This window comes from Triturus cristatus, chromosome 10 (genome assembly GCF_964204655.1).
Source record: "Triturus cristatus chromosome 10, aTriCri1.1, whole genome shotgun sequence".
NCBI lineage: Eukaryota > Metazoa > Chordata > Amphibia > Caudata > Salamandridae > Triturus > Triturus cristatus.
This window is the reverse complement of record NC_140593.1, coordinates 93,087,830-93,112,650: the sequence shown is the minus strand read 5'-3', so window position 1 is coordinate 93,112,650 and position 24,821 is coordinate 93,087,830. Positions and strand designations below refer to the sequence as shown.

At 44.9% G+C, this 24,821-nt stretch overlaps 1 long non-coding RNA gene across 3 annotated transcripts in view; it reads left to right on the top strand.

Annotated features, from left to right (window-relative positions):
• Nucleotides 1–22,408, top strand: part of LOC146788938 (uncharacterized) — a 186,044-nt gene extending 163,636 nt beyond the window's left edge. For all 3 annotated transcript variants that reach the window (XR_014970001.1, XR_014970003.1, XR_014970002.1), the window contains 2 exons: nucleotides 21,836–21,923; nucleotides 22,295–22,408. This is a non-coding gene — a long non-coding RNA (uncharacterized LOC146788938). The remainder of the gene's footprint in view (nucleotides 1–21,835; nucleotides 21,924–22,294) is intronic.
• The last annotated feature ends 2,413 nt before the right edge of the window (nucleotides 22,409–24,821 follow it).

Genomic DNA, 24,821 nt, shown 5'->3' with positions numbered 1-24,821 from the left:
CAGTTGCCTGTAATAAAGAACTGATTTAGGTGCTTAACTGTAACTGATTATTACAGTTGAGTTCTGACATCACAATGCATGTTACCAGAGCCAGCAGCCAGGGTGAAAGAAAGAACACGGAGCATAATTAAAGCCGCAGATTAAACAGCAAAAAATAAATCCTAGTTTTTCCTTCTTCTGCTCTCTTTTTCTAGATGAACTCTGATCAGCAGAATGGACATATTTATAGCAATATTTAAATTTTTTTGCATTCATTAGGTAAGCATTAGAAATCATTTTTCTGCATGTTTCTACACCTTATGAGCTACATCTTGTTTTTTAAATCTGACTTAAAATAAACTGATTCTAATATCTTTTTGCGACAAATAACTGTGTTTTGTGGTGTGTTTAATTCTGCACTACAGATTCTTCTTTTATTATTCAAGTCTGCAAATATCTCTTTCAGATGAAAGAGCAACACACCAAGGACTTAAGCGATTTGTGGTAAGGGTGATGCCTTGACCATTTATTATAAAGAATAAAATACCACTTCCGTATATTATATGGATATTGTGAGTCACCTCGGAGTACCGTGACCATATAAAGGACCTCAGCCTTCGACCTCATTCTTCCATATGGTCACAGCACTTCTTGTTGACCTTCAAAATCCCTACAATATATTTCGGTGGGTACTTCAGCTCATAGATTGCACGTCACCTTGGACTTCCATCAACATATAAATGAAGCCGGCCTTCAGCCTCATTCATCTATGTGGTTGTGGAATTCTGAAGTTTCTTGCAATATCTTCACAATGTATGGCAGAGGGTACTTTATCCTATATATCACTGGCCATTGGATGTCAGTTTTGGGCCACTGTCTGTTGTCTCTCTCCAGAATCTCTCAATCGTTATCATACTCTGACTGGCCAATGGGAGTCACTGCTTCACAAGCGTCTGATTGTCCCCTCTCGTGCACAGGGCTCCAGGTTTAGGTTCGACTGGCCACTTGCTGTGCCTGTGTTTCTATTGAGAGGATGTGGTGTAACGGCCAGAACTGCCAACTTTGGATTTGGGGAACAGGGTTCGAGTCTCGGCGTTGGCTCAACACCCTGTTATTCTGGGCAAATCACTTAATCGCCCCGTGTAATGTAACTGGTGCTCATATAAAGCGCTCTAATACCATCGGGTCGAGTTCGTGCTATATACAATTATAAATAAAATGCCCATGTATTACTGAGGCTGTTGCAAGCATACTCTCCAATCCAGCAGGCTCCTGGGTCACAAGATCTTTCATCCCAGTGGCGTAATGAAACTTGAGGGGGGCACCCTTAAAAGTTCACGGAGGGGGGCCTCACTCTTTGGACCCAGTCAGGAGCTTTAAGACCAGGGCCCCCACTGACTGCACACTGCTGGAGGGGGCACTCTGCAACTCAAGGGTCCCCCGCACCGCGAGGGCTGCGTGGGCTATTGTTATGCCACTGTTCCAACCCCTTACTACCAATGTTCAGCACCAAACACCTTCACCCCTGCTAAATAATGCAGAAGTTGGGTTCATTTCAGTGAAATGTGGTGAACTGAAACTCAAAAGGTGGAAGTCACATTTTTATTTAACTTCCCACACCTATGGGTAACCTTCCCTGTCCTCTGTGTATATCTCCCACCCGTCACTTCATCTTAAGACCCAAATACGCTGCCTCATGCAATTATCTTGAAAACCAGGACTACGGTTCCCAGAAAGCATTTGAGTCGATAAGAAAGGCCCGTTATCAAACAAAAGTTTTGTTGAATTTTCCGATACAACACTTCATGACTGTTACAGAAGCTATTGAAACAAATTGTAAGGAATAGGAGGGTGGTGTACCAGGATACAAACGTAATTATATTGTCGTGTTAAGTTCAGTGTACCCATGACACAAAGCATTTACACAGCTACACACCCTTACTCGGTGAGAAACAAAGCCTAAATATAATGCAATGTGTTATTAATACGTTAGACAAAAATGTAGTGCAATGATTGTAAATACAAGAAGCAGCATTATGTAATAGACTTTTTTGTAACTTTACTACTTTTTAGCTATTCCCCAAATCCAAGTGAAAAGTTACTCGATGTGTAGACTTACACATCTCCACCTCCTAAAAAACAGGGTGGAGCTAAATTTATGAGTGTAATTCACAGCAGTAAGTCCAACACCACATTCCACAAACCACTGATACTGCCACACTCTACCACAAAATTATGGAAGTAGGAACTTACAATAAAACCCCTTAAGACATACTATTAAACTAAATTATTTAAAATAGCTAAAAATATAAATAAATATAATTTAATAGTTAAAAAATCTAGAAAATAAAACATAGATATTATTTCATTATGAAAAGATTTTAACTACATTTTTTGAATTTATAAACGAATGTATATTTTTTTCCAAATTAAAATATAATAAAAGTATGTTTAATTTATTCTAAATTTCACTTTTAATAATTATTAAAGCATAATTAAAAGCTTTTCATTTTGGGTGGGAGTTTAGTCTTTAATTTATTTCAGAAAAATTATGTTTAATATTTTTTTAATGTAATATATTTAAAATAATTAAAGATTTAATGCAACATTAATGTAATAGTGCTGTAGCTTTTGTTTTATCTTGAGCTATATTTAAAATAAAGTATAAGAAAAGTAAAAAAAGTTTATTATTCTCAAAAATAAAGAATAAACATATGTTTGTTAAATATCAGTGTAAATTAATGTTAAATATGTATTTTAAATGTAGAACAATTTTGAAGCTATTTGGGTTGGCTGCCTTCACTGATCAAACCAAAAACACCGACCCATGTATCATGTTCCGGAGTGGAATGCCTATGACACCCCCATGTCTCAAGCAGCAAAGCCACAGTGGAAGGGTGGCACAATTAATTCCAAGGAACACTTGGAAGAAGTCACCCTACCAATTCCTAAAAACACCTAAAAGAGAACAAAGCTACCAGGAGCTAAGAACACAAATTTACAAATCCACAATACTTCCTGTGACAACTCCTCTAGACATGTCTTCATCTAAATCTACCTTTGTAAGGTCCGTCTGGAGGGGCAATGAGCCATTGGCGGCAACTCTCGAACTCATTCTTGGGAGAGTCAAAGGCCGGTTGGGAAACCTTTGGCTAACATTAAGCTGATGTAAAACCGAGATGTTGGTACATGGTGAGAGCGTAGACCTTTGGAGTCATCAGTGCTGGCCCACGGATTTGGGCCCCGCCCTTGTCCAGTTAGGACGATGAAGAACCTCAACGAGATGACTGGCGCCGATCGTCAGGTAACACATTTTGTATTAGCGGCCACCGCTCGATGCTCCTTCCATTTAAAGAGACTCCGGCCTTTTATCAAGAATGGACACATGGGCGCGGGAGGAGTACAGCCAGGAATCCACTTGATTACCTAAATCTACATAATGGCTGACTTAGCAGCTCTCAAGCTATTCAGAGCTAATTTGGTAACGGGGGTCCCCAAGTTTTGCCAGGCGTCCGCCATATTCAACACATGCGCTGGCCTCCTCCTGAGAAAAGGATTCAGTTGAAAGTTATTCAATCGAACACATAAAATATGGTTTGGTAGTTAGATAAGATCCCACACAGAAGGCAGGAGCGTGTATGTTCCACGGACAAAAGATACAATTGTCTCATGGTGGTTCCTTACTTGAAAAAGGCTTCTATGGAGGTCAATCCTTTTCAGTGTTGCCCCGGACACTGTAGGACCGTCTTCCTTTGGAACTTCAACCTACCCGATTTGATGTCTCTCAAGATGAAACTTGAACATCTGCTCTTTCTCCAGCATTTGTCTTCTCCAGCTGCAGAGCTACCTAGGTAAGCATGCAATCCAGCTGCAGTGCTCACTAGGTAAGCGTGCAATCCAGCTGTAGCGCTCACTATGTAAGCATGCAATCCAGCTGCAGCGCTCACCAGGTAGGCGTGCAATCCAGCTGCAACATTCACCAGGTAGGCGTGCAATCCATCTGCAGTGCTCATTAGGTGCACGTACAATCCAGCTGCAGTGCTCACCAGGTAGGTGGGCAATTCAGCTGCAGTGCTCAATAGGTAGGTGTGAAATCCAGCTGCAGCACTTGCCAGGTAGGCATGCAATCCGGCTGCAGCGCTCACCAGGTAGGCGTGCAATCCAGCTGCAGCGCTCACCAGGTAGGCGTGCAATCCAGCTGCAGTGCTCGCCAGGTAGGCTTGCAATCCAGCTGCAGCGCTCGCCAGGTAGGCATGCAATCCAGCTGCAGTGCTCACTAGGTAAGCGTGCAATTCAGCTGCAGCGCTCGCCAGGTAGGTGTGCAATCCAGCTGCAGCGCTCACTAGGTAAGCGTGCAATCCAGCTGCAGTGCTCGTCAGGTAGGGGTGCAATCCAGCTGCAATGCTCACTAGGTAAGCGTGCAATCCAGCTGCAGCGCTCACCAGGTAGACGTGCAAACCAGCTGCAGCGCTCGCCAAGTATGCGTGCAATCCAGCTGCAGTGCTTGCCAGATAGGCGTGCAATACAGCTGCAGCGCACGCCAGGTAGGCGTGCAATCCAGCTGCAGCGCTCACTAAGTAAGCATGCAATCCAGCTGTAGCGCTCACTATGTAAGCATGCAATCCAGCTGCAGCACTCACCAGGTAGGCGTGCAATCCAGCTGCAACGCTCACCAGGTAGGCGTGCAATCCATCTGCAGTGCTCACTAGGTGTGCATGCAATCCATCTGCAGTGCTCACTAGGTGTGCGTACAATCCAGCTGCAGTACTCACCAGGTAGGTGAGCAATCCAGCTGCAGTGCTCACTAGGTAAGCCTGCAATCCAGCTGCACCACTTGCAAGGTAGGGGTGCAATCCGGCTGCAGCGCTCACTAGGTCGGTGTGCAATCCACCTGCAGCGCTCACTAGGTAGGCGTGCAATCCAGCTGCAGCGCTCGCCAGGTAGGTGTGCAATCCATCTGTGGGGCTCACTAGGTAAGCATGCAATCCAGCTGCAGCACTCACTAGGTAAGTATGCAATCCAGCTGCAGCACTCACCAGGTAGGCGTGCAATCCAGCCGCAGTGCTCACCAGGTAGGTGGGCAATCCAGCTGCAGTGCTCACTAGGTAGGTGTGCAATCCAGCTACAGGACTCGCCAGGTAGGCATGCAATTCGACTGCAACGCTCACCAGGTAAGCGTGCAATCCAGCTGCAGCACTTGCCAGGTCGGTGTGCAATCTGGCTGCAGCGCTCACTAGGTAGGTGTACAATCCAGCTGCAGTGCTCACTAGGTAGGTGTGCAATCCAGCTGCAGCGCTCGCCAGGTAGGCGTGCAATCCATCTGAAGCGCTCACTAGGTAAGCATGCAATCCAGCTGCAGCGCTCACTAGGTAAGCATACAATCCAGCTGCAGCACTCACTAGGTAAGCATGCAATCCAGCTGCAGCACTCACCAGGTAGGCGTGCTATCCAGCTGCAGCGCTCACTAGGTAAACTTGCAATCCAGCAGCAGCGCTTGCCAGGTAGGCGTGCAATCCAGCTGCAGCGCTCATTAGGTAGACGTGCAATCCAGCTGCAGCCCTCACTAAGTAAGCATGCAATCCAGCTGCAGCACTCACCAGGTAGGAGTGCAATCCAGCTGCAGCGCTTACTAGGTAAGCGTGCATTCCAGCTGCAGCGCTCTACAGGTAGGCATGCAATCCAGCTGCAGCGCTCACTAGGTAAGCGTGCATTTTAGCTGCAGCGCTCGCCAGGTAGGCATGCAATCCAGCTGCAGCGCTCACAAGGTAGGTGTACAATCCAACTGCAGTGCTCACTAGGTAGGCGTGCAATCCAGCTGCAGCGCTCGCCAGGTAGGCGTGCAATCCATCTGCAGCGCTCACTAGTTAAGGATGCAATCCAGCTGCAGCGCTCACTAGGTAAGCATGCAATCCAGCTGCAGCGCTCACTAGGTAGGGGTGCAATTCAGATGCAGCGCTCACTAGGTAAGCATGCAATCCAACAGCAGCACTTACTCGGTAAGCGTGCATTCCAGCTGCAGCCCTCACCAGGTTGGCATGTACTCCAGCTGCAGCGCTCACTAGGTAAGCATGTAATCGAGCTGCAGTGCTCACTAGGTAGGGGTGCAATCCAGCTGCAGTTCTTCTCGCTGTAGTGCCTTGAAATCCTGCTGGGTGAGTGGACTTGGTTAAGAAAAGATACATAATATGCACATGCATTCACAGATTTCCTATTAGAACTTTTAGGAGTTCTTCCTGTAATGATTGTGTCTGAGCTCTCTACATTATTCAAAGTAGATACCATACACAATGTTCAACTCCACGGAACACAAACCTACTTCTTGCCATTAAAAGGGCGCCTCTTTTAGTCTGCGCATGTTCGCAGTGTTTTAACATTTGTTATCTGGTACATTCTGTGTCGGTCCCTCTAGAAGCATCAATTTCTGCCAGGAAGCAGCTCCGCGGAGCTTTATGTGCGAGACAAAAGAATAAACGACCTATGTCCAATTAGAAGCCACATGAAGAACCAAGCTCTCCGAAATCATTCGAAATGTAGAAAAACCTCAGATTCAGAAAACTGGGCATCCTCAGGAGGACACATTATCTAAACCAGGGGTCCCCAGCCTTTTCAGTACTCAGAGCTACTTGTACTCAGTGACAATTATCCGAGCTACTAATATTATTAGAGTTTTCATAGTGACTACATCAGAAGGTAATACATAGTGATCATATGCAAGACTGCCAGCCGTGCATCCGGTAGGGTTGCTAGCAATAATGTAAACAAGCATTGGCATAGCCAATAGGTCTTGCCTTTGGGACCTTATAAGTGTTTAGTTATCCAGCACAATATCCTTGGTGCAACAACATCAACTGTTGCATGGCTAAACACTTATAAGGTCCCAAAGGCGAGACCTATTGGCTATGCCAATGCTTGTTTTACTGGTTGACAACCACCCAGAGTCTGTGGGAAGCTGGGATGTGAACTCCTCCCCCACCACAAAGTCCAGTACTGTAGCCATCTGACTAAACCTTTGGTTGTTCCAGAATTCCCAAGCGGAGGTAGAGGTATAAGAACTGAGGTGCAGAATTCCCATTTATTAAAATGTTTAAAAGTGCTAGATTTTTAGGTGCTAGTCTGTGCTGAAGGCTGATGTGAGCATTTAGGAGTTATGTCGGCAGCACTCAAGCAGAGAGCAGGAGTGCACTCCTGAAGCTTGTCGTTAAACTGCTTCACTGTCACCACATAGTTTCAATGTTTGATCTCTTTCTCTGAACATCTATTTCTTTCCCTCAATTCAATCATGTTGTCATCAGAACAGCTGCTTAACCCCTTCAGCGCGGCGCGGATTACCGCGCTGTGCTGAAGGTTCTATTGCGCGGGCGGGGCCATGACGGAGCGGTTCCGTCATACGCACAGCGCAACCGATTCCCAGGACGGAACCGCTCCGTCATGCGCATCGAAGGGGTTAAAACCCACCACTCTGACCGCAGAAATGCACATCTCAGACTAGAACTACTCACAGGTTGGGAGTGAGAGGGACAGCCATACTCCGAGCAAGGTACAGGGAAGCCTAAATATCTAATGGGTCCTACTTTTAGAGCACCCGTGCCAAACATTTACAGACACTGTAGTATGTGTCTGGGTTTTTCAAGGGCCTGTCTTGTAAATATGTTTTACATATCATTACCACTGATCTCTAGTTTTCAGCCAGAGAGCGGGAGTCTTGAATAGTATGTTGCCGCTCAGAGCTGTCAATGTCGTCTCCTCTTGGCTGCTCTTATCAAAGCTGTGCCGGGGCTTAGACTGTCCCAGTGTCAGTGAACACATTTTGATTCTATGACATTGTGTGGCAGAAGAGGTGCCAATGGGAAAGTCCTGTCGCTTATGATGAAAAGCCCTTCATCTTATCAGGAAGAGGAGAAGGCTCCAAAAGGGTCAGAGCAGATAACGCCAGAGAAGCCGCTAAGCTAATGTGATACCTATCTATAGCAAATGCGTTAGCTCAACCCTAGATGCGTGCCACTTGTATAGTGAAACTTTATTCCCAGTCGTATCTACCCAGTCTGCAAAAGTAGCAGTGCATATCAAAACATTTCTGCAGGCTCTCACACGAACTGCCCCCCCAACAAACCTTGTACCCATTGTGCAAACCTGAGGTGACGGGGCGACCTAGGCCTAGCGATGCCCCATGCAGGGAATGACAGGAGGCCAACACATTACTTCGTGGTTGGCAGGAAGACCCCGAGCGGTCTCCGTTTATTTATCTCCTCAGGACGAGCCCGCCCCAAGGAGTGCCTGCACTCAATACACTGCATTGAAGAGCCTGGATGGCTCGCTACACCCATATGCTCTGGGCTGCCTGGTAGGCTGCTGGCAGTGTAGGTAGGGGATGCTTTAGTGATATTACTTTCAACAAGCACCAAGTGCTGGGAAGAAAGTCAAAAACGTTGAAAGATGGGACTTTTTTCACCGAGGCAAATCTGTCAAGGTGCACTCTCTTACTTGTCGGATTCACTCTTATTTCAAAGAAAGTCTAGCCTAGCTCACTTGGGGGTCAGAATGCTACCTCCAAACCCTGTAGGTGTGCCGCTGCAGGGCGGGCTGGCACGCACGCCTCTGAGATGGCATCTCCCGGCTCCTCACGGGGGCACAAGGTTCTCAAAACAGAAGTACATTATATGCTCTTTCTTACTAGCAAAACAAAACCTGAAACTAGCCCTGCCATCGAGGAAATGCGTTTTTGGCCCTACTTAGCATGCTCTTTGTTTTTTAGAGAACTCCCCACTGCCCTCTGGATATGGGTCACAATTGCAGCATGGTTAATTCTTTTTAGCAATTACCGTATTCCGGGGACTCTGCGTCCAGCTTCTGTGCCGGCCACCAGAGATGAGAGGGCACCTCTAGTGCGCAAGATCAGTGCTGTGTGTTTACACACTGAACAAGCCTGGAAGTGGTGCGTGCGCGAGCGCACTTTTGCCCGCCACAGCAGGAGAAGACCTCCATCTGTTTCCAATTAACGGGCGCGATATTTGGAAACAGATGGTGCTGATGCTCGCTCCCGAGTACCCTAGGCCAGAGAACAGAGAAGGCGAGACATGCACCCGCCTTGGGCCAATTGCGTGCTGTCTTTCTTAGAAAGACGCATGCAAAAAACCCTATAGCAAGTGATAAAAAGCACACGCACGAGCGTGTGTTTGGAGTTTAAAAGCCCTTACTAAATGCCTCGCAGAGCAGCGCATGCGAGCTGGCCCAGGCAAGACCTAAAAATGCTTTCTCCATGGGAAATGCCTACCAAATGGGTAAACATAACAGCCGTAACTGCAAAACCCCTGGCACCAAGTTAATAATATTAGTAATAAATCTCCCCAATTCTGCATGATTTATCACTCAAATATCAGTTTTAAATATATTTCAAAATTAAACCATTTTTCTCTAAACATCAGCTTGCGAGTTCTGAAAAGACACACCTTTTCATCTTGAATACATACTTTTCAATTTTGGTTGGAGAAGTCTGGTCTAAACACTGTTTCAAAAGAAGTAACCTGACCAAGATCAGCAGACATACTATTTGGAAGGGAAAGAGATCTATTTGTAGACTTGAAATTTTTGATTTTAAACTATTATTTGTTCCATCTTAACATTGCAATTGCTGAAGTGGTTGTCAAATCTCCCATAAAAGCAAGAATTAATCTTTTTTCCAGTCAGTATGAGTTAAATTAATGGGGAAAATTACTGTTTCTGATGAAAGCATATTTCCTCTTTAAAGTTTTGTACAGGGACCCTCTGCAGGGAAACAGGAACTGCGTTGCATGCGACATACAACATCCATTGTAAAATGTAATCACATTCAGCTAGAAACACATTTTCTCTGAAATCTGCGGATTATGCGGCAGATAATTAATTATATTGTTAATGTGGCAAATCTCTAATTATGCAATCTTTAAAGGGGGCATACAATCAGACAGCCCCTGTATATGGGGTGTGAATGAAATTAGTAAACAAGTTAAAGGATATTAAATAGGCAATTGTCTTTGTGGTGTGTGGCTAGCCCTCACTCATAACCCAATCATGTTTCTGCATAAAAAGTGTTAATGTCTTGTATTACTGCTAAAATACAGAGGGAGTTCGACCCAGTGGTCAAAGTGACAGCCATGGAGCCACAAATATTGTGTTTCTCTAATTGATCAAACTGTATTATTGACCAAAACGCTGTGGAGCATATTTACAAAGTAGTGGTGCAACGCAGTGCAGCAAGGAAAGTTGCTGCGCTGCACCGAGTCACCTGGAGAGTACAGGACTGCGACTTATCTTCAGGCAGAGGATATAAGGAGGAGAAATACTGACGTTTCCCCTTGTTACGCCAGCCTTCAGGCAGGCGCACCATTTTGTGCAAACCCAAGTCTACATCTCTTTGTAAATATGCATTTGCATCAAAGTCCATGGGTGGATGCACAGGAAAACTCATGCACCGCCCACGGGACGCCTCCCCAACGCAAAGTCCCTGTACTGTGTTTCATTTATCTTTCTTACAAAAAGACTTCTGTATTATTATGACCCTATTTTATGTGCATTATTTATTCCCTCAACCAATTATTATGGAATTGTGTGTATATGGAAGTGTTACACATCCCAGCAAAAACCAAATGTAGGACTAGATTTGTCATATTCGGCATTTTGTGTAGTGCTACATGTCTTCCTCCACCCACTTCGAAGCTCTAGATGCGCCAGATAATTATATGATAGTAAGGCAATGACTGCATGGGCCTTAGGTGTGCTACATGGCCCAGGAAGCAGAATCAAAGTAATCAAGAAAATAGCTTGTTTACTGAATGTCCTCACGTGGGCTAGAGACGCCTCGAAGCCTGTGGGTAACCTGTAGATTGCATTATTAATAGGTGGTATTACATATCACACCGCATGATTCGTAATACCTGATATGTAGTACCACATCCTAGCCAACTGGATGTAATTATACGCCACTTAAGTAAAACCAGTGGCTTGTCAAATGGTTCTGCCTCAGCTGGAAGCACTAAGCAAAAGATCCACCGAGGAACAAGGGATCTGGGAATCTTTTTATAAGGTATCAAATCTTAGACCATCTGTTACTGCTGGTGCTTATGGACAGCGTTGGGGAAGTTTGCAAGGCACTTACATCTGCCCCTGGAGAGCAGTCATTCAGTTATGTTTGCCATGCTAGTGATTTTATAGCACTATACGGTACCCTCAGGGCGCTTTAAAGTGTTGCTGGGAGCAGGACAGAGTGGGCATCAAAAGAGAGAACGGCAGGGGGTGGGGGCAGGAGTGTGTGCTGTCTCAGGGTGTGCAAGAACTGAGAGCACTTAGAAATATGAGGCTAGGTTTACTATAGTGTTGCGTTGCCCTTGTGTTACACAAGGTATTGCAAAGGCAATGAAACAATAAAGTCAGATTTACAAGCAATGCAAGGCCACCTTGCGTGCCTCTGTGGAGCCTGGTAAATCTGAAGGAAAGCAAGGCAGGGCAAGTCGCTGCCTTGCATTACTCAGGGAGGCGTTCCATGGGTGGAGCGTGGGTGTTTCCACGCATTCTAATATTTCCCATTAGTGGTAGACCGGGGAATGCGTCAAAATGCTACACCTTCCTAGGGGAGGCAGAGCGAGGAGAAATATCTTTATTTCTCCTCATTTTTTACTCTTCCTATGTGTGCTGCATAGCTCACGTAGAAAAAGGAAAATACCTCAAAGGATTGTTTTCATGCCGGAAGGTGTCCCTTCCTAAACAAAAACAATTGTGTCTGCAGCACTGGCACCCTTGCACCAAGACGCAAGGGTGCCTGCGTTGGCGCAAGGCAGCACATGCACGCTAGAGCAAAGAAAGGACAGGAATGCACCATATAATGTTAAATATGAAGCATTGCTGCCCTCTCCCTTTCATGCAGCGTAGCACGGCAATCTGTCCTGCAATGTTGCGTTGCGTAAAAGTTTGCCCAATCTGGTCCAGGGCTGGACTGTCTGTAGCCGGCACTGGGCAATCCCCCGGGGCGCCGCACGGGTGGGGGCCGGTTTTGGGCCCCTGGGGGCCGTTTTTGTTACAGGGTCGTTTTTGCAGCATAGCTGCAAAATCGGCCCTGTAACAAAATCGGCCGAAAACCGGTCCTCGCAAAGAGCTCGGCGGCACCTCCAAGCCCCGGGGGGCCGGCCGAGCACTTTGCCAGGGCCGGTTTTCGTTCCCAGTCCGGCCCTGATCTGGTCCATGCTGAACGCCTGATACAGTGAGCGGTTCTGCCTGGCCCTGGGGAATGGCAGCGCACACTACTGGATGGGAGCTTCCCTCCACTGATTTTACCTGCTGTGGACGTCGTTGCTGTGTGCCGGATCCCACTAGCGGTGATCAGCGGACACTGCCATGTGCAGCCGCTGTGTGGAGGGAGGTGGGCGGTACCTGGTTGCCCGCATCTGTGAGTGAGCTGCCGCTGTGAGCCCGGATGCCGCATGGCAGTGGCGGTGGCCGCTTTACACACTCCCTCGAGTAGAAGGTCCAGAGGTACATGGAGACACTGAGGTGTTCTGAGCAAGGGGCCCCGCAACCTGGAACCTCTCTGTGCACTGTGAACAGCTTCACTAGGCAATCAAACAAAATACCCAATACGAACAGACACCACTGAATAATCGCTGTGGGCACGGGGCCCTTTACATAACTGCAAGTGAGTCTGGGGCCCCCTTCTGAAAATGTGCTGCTTGGAAATAGTGGTCTGCACAACACAGCAACCTATAGTGACACTGAACATCCATTGCTTGCTAAAGGTGGTTTGGGACAGATTTTACCACAATAGATGTGGGGAGTTCCAGGGGAGCCCGATCCTGCGCCCCCCAGGCAGTTTGGGGTGCTGAACATTTAGTGCTTTCTTTGGTGCTACACGCCATTAGCGGTTGCATTTCCCTGGGAAAGCCTGCATACCGGATCTTGCTGGGGGTAGGACTTCACCTCCCAGACTCCCTGGTCCTTCTCCGCATCATCGCCGCACCCAGAGGCGCTTAAATTAATGTCGTGAAGGGAACAGCAGGATGTACAGTCACTTAATTGTCTTCCACTTGTCCGAGGTCACTGCAGCCATTTCCCGATTTCCTCTAAATAAAGCTCCGGGGCCTGATGGGGTGCCTGGGGACCTATTTAAATCCTATATTGAGCCCCTTTATTAACTTTACATTTAGCCTCAGGAGTCAATGGCCCCCGCCCACTAACCTGGTCTCAATCAATTATAGTTCCTGTTTTTAAAAAGAGCAATAGATCAGACCCCGCCCCCTTCAGGCCCATATCTCTGATAGACTCAGAGGTGAAAATTATCGGCCGGATTCTCTTGGACCGTCTTTCACTTTGGGTTGAAGAGCAAAGCATTTTGCCTGCCCTTCAATACAGATTCAGGCCAGGGGGGGCACCATTGTGCAAAATTTGAACCTCTATTTGCTGACTTGTAAGTACACCAATGTCAAGAAGCGGGCAATCCAGTTGGCCTTAATGGACCTCAGCTCTGCCTTCGGCAGAGTTAATCGTTCCAAACTGTGGACCATGATGGCTCAGATGGGAGTGGAGCCGGCTTTAATAAATGTTTTGCATGATTTACATCAGGACCTCTCAGCTATTGTCAGATATGGGCCTAATGGTGAATGCACACAGCACTTTAAACTGCAGCGTGGGGTTCCTCAGGGTTGTATTTTAGCTCCTTTTTTTATTTATTTTTTATATCAATCCCCTTGAACAAGCACTGACTGACCCATATCTGGATGTCCCCAAAGTGGGTGTCTATTAAATTCCTGGGGGCAGATTTACAAGCCTCTTGTGCTGGCAGTGCGTCACTTTTTGTGATGCACCGGCAACGCATTTTTCTGCCCCATAATTACAAGGACAGGAAAAGCCAACATGCGTGGCTTTTCCTGTCCTTGTAAATACGGCCCCTTTACACGCAGCACTTTCCGTGAAAGGGGCGTTCCATGGGAGAGCTGTGGGTGTTCCCACCTAACACCCATGGAACCAGACACATTTCCAGATTTACAAGAAATCGTAAATCTGGAAATGCGTGTGAATGCTACGCCTACCCAGGGGAGGCGTAGGGAGGTGCAACGTGGGGAAACTTATTCATTTCCCCTCGTTTCTTTCCCTCCGTCTATGCATGCTGCATTCTGCAGCACACATAGAACGAGGAAATGACCTCTAATGATTGTTTATGTACAGGAAGGTATCCCTTCCTGTACATAAACACTCCTTTAAATCAATGACATTTTACAAGTTTTCTGTGTGCTAATGCAGCACACATGGAAGTTGTAAAACACCATTTCTGATTGCATGGCAGCAGTTTTTGCGCCAGTGCAGGGGGAAGCACAGAGATGCGATATATTGTTGTAAATATGTCGCATCCCTGTGCTTCTAAACTAACACAGTGTGGGGCAGCAAAATTACTTGCTGCACCGCGCTGTGTTAGTTTATTGTAAATTTGCCCCTGCTCTGCTTTATGCAAATGATACCGTTTTGATTTCCGGACAGCCGAGAGATTACAAAGACTCTTTATTCTTTTTATTGATTCTATGAACAGCCTTGACCTCTCCACTAATTTTTCGAAATCACATGTGATGAAGTTTGGCCCGCCCAAAACAAAACCTATGAAATCTATAGTAGACGGACACTATTAGAGTCAGGTGGATGAGTTTCGATATTTAGGGGTTCAGTTAGATCCTGGGCTTACTTGGCATTCACTTATAACTCATAATGTGATGGCTTTTAATAGAGCTATGTTTAGCATAGGTGTTTTCTCACCTCGGCTGCGCACCCACATTAAATCTGTCCTGGAAATTTTCAAGGCCAAGGGCATCCCAATAGCCAGTTATGGCTGTGTAATATGGGGTTATGGACCTGTAGCCTCAATTCAAATAGCAGAATACAAATTCATAAGGGGCCTTTTGGGAGTTCCACAAAGTGTTCCCTATGAAATTGGCCAGAAAGAATTGGGATTTGGTTATATCACCGACCAGCTTCGACTCTGTCCTCTGAAACTTTGGCTTTCAATTTGGATAAAGGAGGAACTTGGTCTTAACAGATTAATTATACAAGACTGTCTGAATATGGATAAGCCTTCCTTTATTCCCTGGTTGGCTTATATTTCCCATAATATGACATCTTTAGGGAGGCCTGATCTATGTACCAATCCCAGCTGCATAGTTAGATCTCACCTTAGATGGGTCACTGAAGCTCAGGGACAAGATGGCAGCGGATCACGAGGATCTAGCACTTCTGACACACTCGGTGCGACATGCGATACTAGTGAAAACTGTGAGTGACCTGGAACCCTATCTGACCTGGAACTTGTCCCGCCATCAGCGATGTCTACTGATATTTTAGGTTAAATCTATTCCAGCGATTAAGGACTCGAAGATGCCCTCATGTGACTGTGACAATGTCTCAGTCCATGACACCTTACATATTGTCACGATTTGTGCAAAATTCTATCACCTGCGATTTAAGTTTATACGACCACTCTTAAAGCCCATGAATTTTACCCAAGTTAGACCTGCGTTATTGCGCTTGCAGTTTTTAAATACACCTACAGTGTTTTTTTTCTTTCACGTTATCTTTCTGTTTTTTTTAGCAAGCATATTATTATGCTGATGTGGATTTTTGTGTTCTGTTTTAAATTGATTTGTCTTTAAGGATTTTATTTTTTTAAATCAAATAAAGAATATCTATTGATATTGACTGCCAAACTAAATAGCATTCTATGAAACCTGGGCCCTAAAATATATTTCATATCTATATAGAAAGAAAGGTATCCAGCCTTCATCTGGTTAACATCTGTCGAGACAGGAAGGGTGAAAGCATTTTAAGTGCTTCAGGTACAGTACAAATGTGGTCTTCTTATAATTTTACGAGTATTGGCAACATTAACAGATCCGGCCTTTTGTTAGACAAAGTATTTGGAAATAGTTGGAAGAATACGTGTTGTCCTCATCTATCCTTGAAATAAAGGTGAGTAATGAGCTTACATTGTGGGCTACAAGACAAGTTAAGCTGGGAGTAACTCCCCTCTGTTGAATAGACTGCATGCGGAAGAAGACTATTGTGAAAAGGTGTCAGAAGACGTTTACATTGAAGGCTGAGAACTTTAAAAGCAAACACCGTAAAATATATGAAGTAGGAACTTTTGACAAAGCGCTAGTATTGTCATTGCATCCTTCATAAAGCCTACATCAGGTATGTGTTGACTTAGTGATTTAAAAAGCTGTAAATGTAGCCTGCTGTCATGAAAGCAAAGTGAAGCAAACAAATGGATGAACTAAGCCTATTGCAAAACAGCCCTGTGTCCCAAGAAGAGGCAAAGGCACCCAACAAGGTCTTCCTAACGAACAGTCCATAAATCAGCAATTCAAACGTCACTGGGGCTGCAAAGTAAGAGGGTACACCCGCTGGTTCTCAAGCCACGTCACGTGCAGATGGAGAAAAAATACTTGTCGGCCCCATGACCAAAACCTAATAGAAACAGAAATGAGACAATGTAGAAATCCTCAAAAAGACATGGCCTTGGTGGAGAGTATATTCAAGCATTGACAATATGAGACAATCTATGAAAAAAGACACACGAAGGCCAATAATTGAGAGGGGTTGGCATAATCCTAAACTCTTTCTGTCCTACTTAAAGTACTTTTTTAAGAATTGATAACACGAGGTACACCAAACACTAACAGTGGGCGGTAGCCAGAGCTAAAAAGAACAAAAACAATTTTTCAGGACTTGTGAAGTTATTTGCTTCCATCACTAGGTGGAGCCCTAGGGTTGCTGCCTTACCACACCTTATGGAGGGCGCTTTCCCTGCACAAATATCAGGAATGTTGTGATACCTGCAGCGTCAGTTGCAACACCGAGCCCTACCAAAAAGCCTAGCACTGTGCTGGGTAGATGTGAGTAGTGAACACCCTCAGTCACCCGCCCCCACCCCCTGCTCCTTTCTCACCTCACGATAGATAGTTTATAGGAGTGGGATAAAAACCACTCTCAAATTAGGGCCGGCCTTAGTCAGAGGGTCCTCTGAATAAAAAGCCCAGAGCCTGCAGGCTCACTGGGTCAAGGGGATGGCAAGAAATCTAAAGGGGGTGCTTGTGACCCTGTGGAGGCCGGGCCCCTCTGAGACCAGAGTAATGATTTCCATTGCCCACCCATTGCACCATGCTTCTCTGAGCTACTGCTAAAGGCAGCCTTCTAGACTCCCAGGAACAGAGGGGCTTTGAGACAGCTTACAGAGAGACCCCCAACTCTTTACAAAGGTCTACTAAGGCAAGAAAGGGCCTACTGACTGAGTGTGTCACGTGTGCAGAGGAGGGAAATGGACCACTTCCTGATTTTGAGTGAATAAGGTTTTTTAGGTCTCGGCTAGCGAAGGCTGCGCTTGTGCAGTCTCGCTCGCGAGATTTAATGACTTGGAGAAGAGGGGCTTGAACCCGCCCCTCTTCTCCCCTGTTCTCCATTGGCTGGCCTCGTAAATGCTGGCCAGCCACTGGAGAAGAGGTCAGTCACTCCGATTAGGCTCCGTCCTTTTCGGATCGGGGGCGTGGTTTTTGCGAAAAGTCTCAGGGAGGAGACAACAGCAAAACACGCCCCCGAATCCGAAAAGGACGCTGCCTTTCTCCGAGGCATTTCTGCTCTGCCTCGGAGAAAGGCAGTCGTGTGCTCGTCCGCTCCCCCTTCGTCCGGTTGCTGCTCTGGTCTCCTCACCTCTCCAAGGGTCCAGTTTGAACATGAAAAACACGTGTTGGCCTCTGACGGGAAACCCGGCGGGTTAAGAGTTAAAGCTCCGCTCCCTGGGGAGTAAGAGGAGTGCTTCCTGCCTGAAAGTCATGCATGACGCAGCGAGTCACGGCCTGGGCCCTCCCCCGAGCTCTCGGCTCAGTGACAGAGCTGCAGCCGCCTGGGAGTCCTGAAGGGAAGCTCAAGGCTACGGAGCGCGGCTCGAGCTCGCAGTTGCGATCCCCGAGAATGTGACGTCTGAGCAGCCGCATGCGTCCGAGACCTGCACACAACGTCAGCATGAGAGCGGTGGTCGTGCTGGGGCTCCTGGCACTGGGCTTCCCACCCCCCGGCGCCTGCGAAGAAGGTGAGCGCGTGTCTTTGCGCTGTATTTGTGCACAGGTTGAGCGCCGCCCCCCTCACTCCCATAGGAGTGGAGGGTCTCTCTCGAGTTTTGACTACTTACGTTTCAGCTTCCATTGTATGTACCAACTTAACTCAGTTTCTTCTTCAGGTGAGCTAATATTTGAAACTAGACCAAATTCTGGCCAAACAGCAATGGGAGCGCGAGGGCAGGATGCAAGAGGGCAAACACCAATCAAGCAACAAGCCAGCGCCACCCCTAGCTCTGTTGTGGCCCTTGGCACCGGACCCCTATAAGTAAGGATACTTTTTAGAGTTACCGGGTGACTCCGTGTCACCAGGGGCGTCGTGGTCTATCCCTGGTCGTGCATTTGACACCCCTGGGAGTGGGTAACTGTTCACCTTAAATGAACCCACTGAACAGAGTGGTTTGTCGAACGGAAGTCTGGACTAGAATTGGGAGTAATTTGGAATCGTTAATTCTGCTGATATCTGTCGCGAGTAATAATACACTTAAACGTTTCTGGGCAAGACGTTCGTTTCTCGTGTTATTTTATTCCGAGGTTGTATTCTTTGGCATTGATTAACTAATCGGTAAAGATTGCACTTCTGCATTTCTAGTCCTTAAAAAACAAACAAATATAATTGTTGGCGAGCGTTGAGTCACCCGAACAATTTATTCCGAAAGCTTTTACGGGATTCGCCCTTCAAACGGTTGTGCACATTCCATTAAATACTTTAGTAACTATCCTGGTTGATAAAGACAAACGAAACTGCTTTAAAACAGCCCTTGCATTTGAAAGGGACGACTGTTTGCCACAGTGTGATTCTAAGCATGGAGAAGTTAGAGGAGCCTTCCTCAAACCTAGTGCACGGATGTCTGGTCTCAGCAGCGTGCAGATTTCTCGGCAGTGCACAAATCCTGGTCTGAGCCAGTGTTTGGATATCATGTCTCAGCAGCATGCAGATCTCTCGCCGGTGCCCAGCAGTGCTCAGAGTGCGTGGCGCTGTACAGTCCCCGCTGCGGCTCCCGTCATGGGACCACGGCATGCGAGCCACCGTCCACGACCAGTCCATTTAAATCAAAGTATGACTCCGAGATCGCTTACTGGAACGGCATCTGCTTGCCACTTGCCGTCCCCGTAGAACCTGCTTTCCCATTTTCCCCACAGAGAACACTTCTCCCTGGATGGAGAGAAAGGAGGGGGTGAGGGAGAAGAATTTAGGGAGAAGTGAGCATGACAAGTTGGTGCACTCCTGCGTGCGCTTTAAGCCTGCTCCCGGTGTACTCCGGGTTCCCCTGCCGTCCTTCCCGTGAACAACCACACAGCATGCACTGTCCACCGATTTATTATTAATATGCAGTTTTGCTTCGGGCAACACGGAACATGAGGGGCGGAAAGGGGGGGTGGAGAGGGAGTGTGTAAAGAAGACACATGATCCAAGTACATTAAAAAGACAGCTAGGGGGAGGGCTGCTTTAGATCCGGGTAGAGTTGGGAGCACCTCCTTTGTTCCGCTGACAGGCACTTTGTGCTCAGGGTCTCTGCGGGCCGCGGGGGCTTCTAGGCCTCAGAAGCAATTCCCTGTTACCTCCACGTTCTGGCATCTTCACATGATCAATGCCACAAAATTTAAAATTCTTATCATTGGGATGCTCACATTATATATGCATAGAGACCGGATATTTATCATCACTATTCTTGATAGCTCTGGCCTGTTCTTGTATTCGCAGCTTAAGACTGCGTGTACTACTCCCAATTTATTTCTTCTGACAAGCACATATGATCATATACACTGTAAATGTCGTGTTACAGTTGATGAAACAATTTATTGTGAACTCCCTAGATGTATTGTCGCTAAATTTTCTGCTCTTATTTAAACCAAATTTGCATATGCAACAATTGCCACAAATATGGAAACCCAAAGGTTTATCGGGTAACCACATTGACATGGGGGTGGGAATGTCTCTGATGTAACTGGGACTTAACAGATCTTTCAGAGTCTTATTTCTGCGGTAGACTACTCTGGGCTTCTTAGATGTTATTGTGCTTGTCTTACCATCCTTTTCAAGGGAATGCCAGTTCTTTCGTAGGATGTTGTATATATGATTGCTAAAAGCATTATGCTCCGTAATAAAAAGTACCCCAGAATCAGATTTTCCAATATCAGATTTTCTCCTAACTTTTGACGCCATTATTTCTGCTCTTTTCAGGGTCATGGCCCTCCTTTCAGCCTTATCCAAGCAGGCTCGATTATATCCCCTCTTGGAAAAATTTGTCTTAATTTTACTGATATTTTTTGTAAAATCTTCATCCAAACTACAATTGCGCCTGGCGCGAACCATTTCACCATAGGGTATGGCTTCAATTGTAGATCGTGGGTGTGCACTCGTGGCGTGCAGATAACTGTTGCATGCCGTCTTTTTTCTGTATATGTCACTATGTATGTTTACATCCCTAATGAATAACCTTAGGTCCAAAAACTCTATGTTGGTCTCAGAGTATTGGATGGTAAGTTTCACATTAAATTTATTTTTATTCAAATAGGAATGATGCATATTAAGCTGTTCTACCGTACCATGTATTGAATTGTTGGAGTCTGCTTGATCTGGCTTTGTTAAAGTTTTTATTAATATATAATGCCATAGTTAAATGATACGGTGTGGGTGTCGTAATTTACGATATATGGACAAGCGCACATAGATTTTAGGGGGGACCATGTTTTTAAAGATGGCCGCTGTCGTTATCATTCGGCTTGGAGCAATTTTAGCTCGTGTGACCATATTCTGATGGGACATGTGTATATTCATTCCAAATTTCATCCCTCCATGCAGGAGTTTTACAACTCACGCCTTGGCCCTTATTTCATTATTAAATTTAGTAAAACAAACGTATCTAAGGCTATCCGTATAAAACCTAAGTCACGCGGTGAATACCATCGCACTACGAATTTGAAAAAATATTTGAACTGTTTTTGGTAAGCGAAATGATACATGGGTATAGCCATATGTTCGCTTTTCATGTAAATTCATGGACCATGACATGTTGTCTTTTTAAATTAACTGTGGTCATTGGTCCGCTTATTTATTTTACATCTTTACTAAGATGGCCGCCGCTGTAGTATCAATTTCGATATGAAATGGGCATATTCAGCCTATTTTCCTGTAGTTACAGTAATTCATCACACTTTCTTATTTTTATTTTTATTTTTATAATTACTTTTGTGTCTTTGCACAGTTGGTTCAAATATTTATATAGTTTTTAGTAATATTAAGACGGATGCATTCTAAAGCCGGTAGATATTCATGCATTTCGTTCGGTTCTCATTTGAATATATTTTATAGCATTCAATTATGAATACACGGAACAAGCTTAGCTCTAATTGAGGGCTTTTTCTTACTGTGTAAACAGTCATCGATTGAGACTGTAATAAGCTTGTTGTGTCGTGCGTGACTCTGGTGACTTTAACTATTCTGAAATATAATATATTCCATCTGGCATTGATTTCCCTGGTTTTCTGCTTTTTACTAGGGCAATCATTTCCGAATACTGTGTTGGGGATAAGAGCATCATATAGGTATTACTTCTTTGAATTAGAGACAGGTTCTGGATTCAAGAATTGTGTGAAATATGGCATAGGCAGATAAAATGGCTCAAATATAAACTAAATAGAGAAAATCTAGAGGTATGCCAAAAATATATACATCTGTAATGCACACAGTGTGATGGGATATTTTGTTTTATATTTCTCATGTTTATTTTTTGTAGAGAACTGTGTGATCTATAGATATCCCATGACCACTGGATCTGAATCTTAAAATCTTTTAAGGAACATGTTGTATGCCATAAGTTTAAGGTATGGAGTGTTTATTATTATAACACAAACAATGATAAGGAGTCTCTCTTTCCATTTTTGCTATGTTTCACTTCAATAATGTCACTGTTTTTAATAATTGTTACTAGTTATCTGACTCACAAATCACGATTATGGGAATATGTTTACAGACAAATATTGATTTCATGACTGTGTCTTATAAAACAAAGTCTTTTGATTGTTGTACATTCTATGAATAATGTGAATAGGCTACAGCCGGAAGCAAATAACTGTATATATGTTTGTAAAAATGTAAGTTTTTAGCAATATATGTATGTCTCATTCTTTGATGAGTTTAGGCTCCATTTTTTAAAAAAGTAAAAAAATTATATTTATGTGTATTTTTCTAATAGCACTGAAGAAGTCTCTTTGGAGACGAAACGCGTTGGCTATGAGGCTATGATATGTGGAATGTAAAGAAAATCCACTTGTGAAAAATAAAGAAGAACATTTCACTAAGAAACATACACCCTGGAACTGAATGTTTTCTTTATGAGCTATTGTTGTTGAATACTGATATGCCATGTCAATATTAATGTATATAGTGCTGAAACTCATTGCATTGTGTGTTGTTGTAGGACTTGTTCCTATTTTTTAGGGAGTATAGAGGGGAGTACTCCCTGGTTTCCTGCACTATCTAATAATCAGACACAGTATTCATTTGTTGTGTGCGGTTTCGATCAGCCTCTACCCTCAAGTCTTTGGTCTTTAACGTGGGATGCTAAGCGGTGTTTACATTTGGATGGTTTTACTTCTTATACAGAACCAGTGACCTTTTCATCCAGTGGCCATGCCAGTGGTGGCTTAATCACATTAGTAAATTTGGGCCTCAGTTGTAAAGTATTTGTTTTGAAATCCATCTCGAAGTCTTTTTGGGTACTCTTTTATCCTTTACTAACAAGAGTAGTTTGCTTCTTATCAATTTTTATAATGCAGCCATACTTAAGAATGAACTGGATGCCGTTAATAGTCTGAAAGCCTTTATAGAAGATTTGTATCACTCTGAACCTCCTTCTACTGTGATTATGTGAGCTGGGGATTTTAATTTACACCCATGTTATTCCTGTCTCGATAATATGGGCACAGACACAGAGCTCTCAACTATCGACCAGGTGCATTTTACGCACACACCCAAGGTGATTCCGTTAATATCCTAATTACAGAGCTTAACCTGATTAATTTAATGGACCCTCATCACGAGGACTCAGTTGAGAGAATACCTACGTTTAAGGGGATAGGTCATAGTTCTATAATAGATTATAATTTCATGTATTTTTGTTTATCCTTAGTCCTTTTAGAATTCAAAGTTACATGGCATAATCCAAGTGATCATATCACCTGATGGCTGTTTTTCTCTGGGTCAATAAACTTATTGGCATAGTACTTTTATATAAGGAGCCAACTTCTCTGACAGATCATGGACGAAGGGTTTGGTGGGCCTCTGTCGTTCTCTCAGATTTTGTTCATAATTTGGTTCCCACCTGTCGAGCTGATTTTTATTCATGTCTTTCAGGCGAAGAGCCGGCGCAGGGTATTATGAAGTCCTTTTTAAATATTTGCAAGTTTATTAAAATAGCTCTTTGTAAAGTTGGTTCACCCTCTGCGACCCAAGTAGTCATGAGGAAGAGGATAGTGAATTGAAGGACAGGATGTATAGCCACTTAATTGTCTTCCACTTGTCCGAGGTCACTGGAGCCATTTCCCGATTTCCTCTAAATAAAGCTCCCGGGCCTGATGGGGTGCCTGGGGACCTATTTAAATCCTATATTGAGCCCCTTTATTAACTTTGTATTTAAACTCAGGAGCCAATGGCACCCGTCCACTAACCTGGTCTCAATCAATTATAGTTCATGTTTTTAAAAAGAGCAATAGATCAGACCCCGCCTACTTCAGGCCCATATCTCTGATAGACTCAGAGGTGAAAATTATCGGCCGGATTCTCTTGGACCGTCTTTCACTTTGGGTTGAAGAGCAAAGCATTTTGCCTGCCCTTCAATACGGATTCAGGCCAGGGGGGGCACCATTGTGCAAAATTTGAACCTCTATTTGCTGACTTGTAAGTACACCAATGTCAAGAAGCGGGCAATCCAGTTGGCCTTAATGGACCCCAGCTCTGCCTTCGGCAGAGTAAATCGTTCCAAACTGTGGACCATGATGGCTCAGATGGGAGTGGAGCCGGCTTCAATGAATGTTTTGCATGATTTACACAAGGACCTCTCAGCTATTGTCAGATATGGGCCTAATGGTGAATGCACACAGCACTTTAAACTGCAACGTGGGGTTGCTCAGGGTTGTATTTTAGCTCCTTTTTTTATTTATTTTTTATATCAATCCCCTTGAACAAGCACTGACTGACCCATATCTGGATGTCCCCAAAGTGGGTGTCCATTAAATTCCTGGGGGCAGATTTACAAGCCTCTTGTGCTGGCAGTGCGTCACTTTTTGTGATGCACCGGCAACGCATTTTTCTGCCCCATAATTACAAGGACAGGAAAAGCCAACATGCGTGGCTTTTCCTGTCCTTGTAAATACGGCCCCTTTACACGCAGCACTTTCCGTGAAAGGAGCGTTCCATGGGTGTTGCTGTGGGTGTTCCCACCTAACACCCATGGAACCAGGCACATTTCCATATTTACAAGAAATTGTAAATCTGGAAATGTGTGTGAATGCTACGCCTACCCAGGGGAGGCGTAGGGAGGTGCAACGAGGGAAACTTATTAATTTCTCCTCGTTTCTTTCCCTCCGTCTATGCATGCTGCATACTGCAGCACACATAGAACTAGGAAATGACCTCTAATGATTGTTTATGTACAGGAAGGTATCCCTTCCAGTACATAAACACTCATTTAAATCAATGACATTTTACAAGTTTTCTGTGTG